The sequence below is a fragment of the Lygodium microphyllum genome, chromosome 21 (genome assembly GCF_053477565.2).
Source record: "Lygodium microphyllum isolate KBCC chromosome 21, Lygodium_microphyllum_v1.1.10, whole genome shotgun sequence".
Lineage (NCBI taxonomy): Eukaryota > Viridiplantae > Streptophyta > Polypodiopsida > Schizaeales > Lygodiaceae > Lygodium > Lygodium microphyllum.
Window position 1 is genome coordinate 11,099,270 of NC_141155.1, and position 5,398 is coordinate 11,104,667.

General features: G+C 41.3%; 1 long non-coding RNA gene across 1 annotated transcript; it reads right to left on the reverse strand.

The window, feature by feature from the left end:
• Nucleotides 1-209: 209 nt before the first annotated feature.
• LOC148017740 (uncharacterized) lies at nucleotides 210-4,924 on the reverse strand. Its single transcript, XR_015687772.1, has 3 exons — nucleotides 4,148-4,924; nucleotides 3,388-3,516; nucleotides 210-3,222 (listed from the first exon to the last, which is right to left on the reverse strand). It is a non-coding gene; the product is annotated as an uncharacterized LOC148017740 (long non-coding RNA).
• Nucleotides 4,925-5,398: the final 474 nt, after the last annotated feature.

The following is a 5,398-nucleotide window of genomic DNA, read 5'->3' on the forward strand; positions in this document are numbered from 1 at the left end:
TGGAGCAGCGGTGGAAGCATAAACATGTGCTGAAATAAACTGCTGAAGCACAAGACAAAAAGAGAAAGAAAGAACACAATATAGATGAGAACTCAGATGTATGCACGGGAAATGGAATCCATATATTTGAACACGAGACAGTCGCATACAACAATGAGTCACTGGCTGTGTGGGCACTGGCACTCGCACTGGCTCTGGCTCCTCTCTCCACAGAGTCTGCAGATGGTGAAGATGATGATAATGACTGAGGAGGAGCACTGAGTATAAATAGGCTGAAAAAGTGGGGAGTAATAATGTTGGTCGGACAGCATTAATGTTGGCCGACTGGTGCATAAAATGCTCCACTAGCATAAAATGCCACACCAAAAAATACCTAAAATACCTAATAAAAATGCCCAGCCCGGATCAAGCTCAGACTCACACATGAGCTGACAAATACTCTGCTAACAGGTACATATCTATGTCTCACACCATGAGCCACAATTGATGGAATACCAAAGTCACTATCCAAGCTATCAGTGCCAAGTGAATCATAACCACTACTGAGTGGCCCTGTAACCTCATCAAGTTTGCCTTTGCCTTTATCCACATTTCTCCCCCTCACTGACATACCCGTGTCAGTGACAAAGATGCTGAAGTCTTCAATCTACCTGTCCAAGGACTAACTGATGAAGTAGCATCTTTAGAAGGCCCAGAAATTTCTGCACTTTCATTTGTACCTGCATGCACATGAGTCTCCTTACACACATCATTATCATTCAGCAAGGTGATCTTCTTTTCATGCCATGATTTCAGCTCATCAAATACTGCATCTCTTGATACCAATGTCTCATGAGTAGTAGGATTGTAGCATTTGTACCCTTTCCTATCTTGTGCATACCCAATAACGATAGCCTTTTCTACCTTTGGATCAAGCTTCCTTCTGTTTTCATCTAGAACATGTACATATGCCAGGCATCCAAAAGCCTTAAGATGGCTTATGTTCGACTTTACCCCATAGAGCCTCTCATGAGGAGACATCTCATGTATACCTGATGTTGGTGTACGATTCATGACATACACTGCAGTTATTACAGCCTCTGCCCAATATGCATTTATGCATTTGGTAGGCTCTTCTCATTCAACATAGCTCTTGCCAATTTCATGATCACCTTGTTTTTCCTTTCTGCCACACCATTTTGTTGTGGTGTGTACCTGCATGTCAATTGACTTTTAATCCCATGAGCTACCAAGAAGTGATCAAAGTCTTTAGAAATATATTCTCCTCCACTATCAGATTTCAAGCATGAGATGTAGCAAGGCAATTCTTTCTCCACATGTCTCTTAAAATCCTAAAAACATCCATAACATCACTCTTGTGCTTCAGCACATACAACCATGTGTACCTACTATAGTCATCTATGAATGACACATAGTAACGTGATCCCCCAAGAGATGCATTCTGTGAGGGTCCCCATACATCAAAATATACAAGCTATAATAGTCTAGTAGTAGTGCTTACATGCCTCATAAATGGAATCCTTGATTGCTTCCCAAATTGACAAGACTGACATACATGTCCCAATTCTGCATGCTTGAACTTAGGAAGTCCAAGTACAACTTGCTTATGCTGCATATTCTTCAACTTTTGAACATTTAGATGACCTATCCTTTTATGCCATATCTCAATGTACCTTATTGCAGCATTGTTATGTGAGTACATAGCAGCATTCAATGCTCGAACTTTCGTATCCAATGTAAACATCCTGCCATTTCTTTTGCCTTTAGCAATGATTTTGCATCCTTGACCATACTTTTTAATGTAGCAACCATCTCTATTGAATCTAACTTGTAGATTATGTTTAGCCATTTGTCCTATAGAAAGAAAATTTTTGGTTATGGAGGGTACATGTAACACATCATACAGACTCTTTTTCCTGTCACCATGCATCATCAAGGGATCAGTACCTGTATGCATAATGTCATGATGTGTATCATCCCCTATGCAAACATATCCATGAGCATCTTGTACCAATGTATCAAACCACTCTCCATGAGGAGTCATGTGGTTAGATGCCCCTGAGTCTATATACCATACATCATCTGCTTTGCCTTGTGTAGGCAACCCTTTCTTCACATGTTGCATAGCAAACAACCTGTCATCCTCCTGCATACCACTAGAAGAAGCATAATTACCATGTTGTTGCTTCCCTCTTTCTTTCTGATCATTCTGCTTCTTGTAGCAATCCTTAGCTACATGCCCATATTTTCCACAATAATGGCAATCCTTATTTACATTTGATTGTTGTCCATGAGTCATTTGAGGTTGCTGCCAAGTGACTCTTCCTCTAGGTGAATAACCTCCTCTTCCACGAGCATTTGAGGCACCTCTATTTACTTGAGGTTGCCTATTTTTCCATCCAATAGCTTGCTATCCACGGGCTGCATATGCATTTCCAGCACCTCTTTCTCTAAAATTTGATCTTCCTCTTCCACCTCTACCCCTTTGATTGGAGTAGAAGACAGTGTCCCTGCTGTTTTTAGACCACTGAAACTTGTATGAAGTCCAAGTTTCACTTCTTCATGTAATAGAAGTGCCACAAGTTCATCAAAATCAGGTTGCTCCTAATGCACTGAAATGAAAGTATCAAACTGCTTATATTCCTGTCCAAATCCATGGAGAGTAGTAGCCACCAAATCATCATCGTCAACTTCAGCTCCAATTGAGCCTAGTTGTTCTGCAATGGATCTAATCTCACTGACATAGTCTTCAATAAACCTTCCATTCCTCGATATATGGCTGAAGTTTTGCTTTAGTTGTGTCTTTCTCTCATGAGTGACATGCCCATAATTCTTCATCAATAAGTCCCAAGCAACTTTTGGGGAAGTACAGTTTGCAATTTGCATAGCCTTTGTGTCCAACACACATAATGACAACCAATGCAAGACCTTACTGGTCTTTTCCAACCAAGTCATGTGTGCCTTTAACTGATCCTATGTTGGAGGTCTATCCTCCGGTAGCTTGGGCTCATCTTCAAGACCTATAACTAGGTCCCAATAGCCTCTTCCAATTAAGAAATTAGACATCCTGAATTTCCATAGAACAAATTTATTGTAGTCAAGCTTCTCACCAACTATCTGAGTGATAGTATCCTTCTCTCCTGTGTTTGCCATTTTAAAGCCTTAAGCTTTGCAAAACCAGTCAATTTTTCAAAATTCCAATAGGCAATATACTTCAGTGACCTGTAGTGCAACCAGTTTTTACTATAAAATTGCAGCAATAACTACTATTGCATTTTCAAACAATACATGTCTTTTATTTCCATTTACACTGCATCAACAACTTTGCACTCCAATTTGATATGATGATTGCATAAGATCCAATACATGCAGGAAATAAATACTCACCTTCAACTGACTGCTCAGATACATTCATATTTTTCATAGCATTTCTGACTTATCCATGAGAGCTTTACTCAACCATCATACTCTCCACAAATATGCCATTCATCAGCAGCAATGGATTGCCATTAGTCACTGCCAGTGCATAAGAGAGCATCAAGTACAATTCTTCAAGTTTCACTTCATGCATTCACTGCTACTGCAGAAATTGTCTCCAACAAAGCTTTTACATGCATCAACAATGAGTCTGTAGCCAATGCACCTGCAGGTATTATCTACTATGGCAAATTTGAACCATCTCCACTGACAAGCTTGGGACATCTATTTGTTAGCAACAGTATGTTGTTTTTGCTGTCACAGAGACTACTGAAATGGAGATCTAATCTTCAGAAAGCATTCTGAATGGCAATACAGAAGATGCACAAAATCCACTCTCAAGCATTCATGCATCCCAACTCTTAAAGCTTGGTAAAACTGGTTCTAACGATGTCCAATTACAACTGAAGACAAAGGCACCCTCGAAAGTGGACCAAGAAACACCTTCTGACCATTTGTCAGGCAAGCCTTACCTTCTCTTAGACTAGTTCATGTTTATCTCCTTACTGGCGGGACTTGTATACAAGTTGCCATGCTAAGTTCATGTTTATCTCCTTAATGGCAAAATTTATATACAAGTGCTTTGGCACCTCCAACACTTGCACAATTGTGCATTAGAGATCACAGAGGCAGTATAGAGAATTTTAAATAGCATACTACCGTTCCATACCTTTTGTGTTGCTCAGGGTGTTGTCACTCGTTCCTGCTGTAAGCTTTTGATGAAAAGAAAGTTCTCTCGAAGGGACTTTCCCACACGTACAGGCATCAAGTGGCCTATAGTACTCCTCTTCCACTTCCTTCCAACCTACCACATCTGACAACCACTAGCCAGGAGGGTCATCTTCCTACCAACAAGCTAAGGTTTAGCTTTGCCATAACACAATGGGACCCCAAGTCCATCCATTACCATGTATAAGGCATGCACCATCCATCAATTGATGACACCAACTTCCAAAGAGAATCCATAGCTGCAGCGTCGCCACATCCAAATCCTGTCTCACGCAACAAATCCGCAACCACCACAGCCCAGATGGTAGACCCCTCACAGCACGTCACTGATCAGGCAAGGTAAGACTGAGACTCTGCCTGAGAAGCTGGAGCAAGACACCATCGATATGTCATGTGAGGACGATGATGGAGATGATGGAGATGATGAAGAGCGCATTCAAGCAGCGTGCTCCCCGAGGGATCTGATTGTGCGATCTCTTGCCAGGTTCTTGAGAAGCAGGGGAAGCAATGGCGAGTCCTCTGCGATCGGTTTCAGCAGGTTCTTCTCAAAGAAACAAGTTTCTCATACATAAACCATGTTGTAAAACTGTGTTTTCCTTCTTCTCAGATCGTAGACCCCTCAGCGCAGGGTCGACATCCTATGTGGGGGCTTTATCAAGCCATTGATGTAGCTGCCATGTGCTTGCAAGACAATGCCACAACACACCCATTGACTGGTGATGTGGTGACTACTCTGAACTATTCAATTTCTCAAAAACTATGATATTGGGATGACTCGTCCCATCAACAAATTACACTTCGTCCACGTCAACATCTCGAAAACAATAGGGGGTCTTCTCTCTGCACGCGCTTTGCTGTAAGAGCTCTTGACCAAGAACAGGAAGGGAAAGGTTCATCAACAAAAGGGAAAAAGAGAGAACTCTAGTCTCTCTCACTCTGATACCATATTAAGATTCTGAGAGAGAGACGTGGACCATGACACAGGCTCAGGCTCAAAGGGTAGCAGACATGCTCCCTGTCAGTTCATTCCATTTCATCAATACACACAGTCTCCAAAGTCAATTGTATGTACTACACACATACAAAACAAAGTGACCTAATACTAACCATGGTTAAGTCAGTATGACTTAACTTTATTCAACTAGGGTAGGCCTATGAGCTTGAATCTCAACACAAAAAACATTGTAAAAAG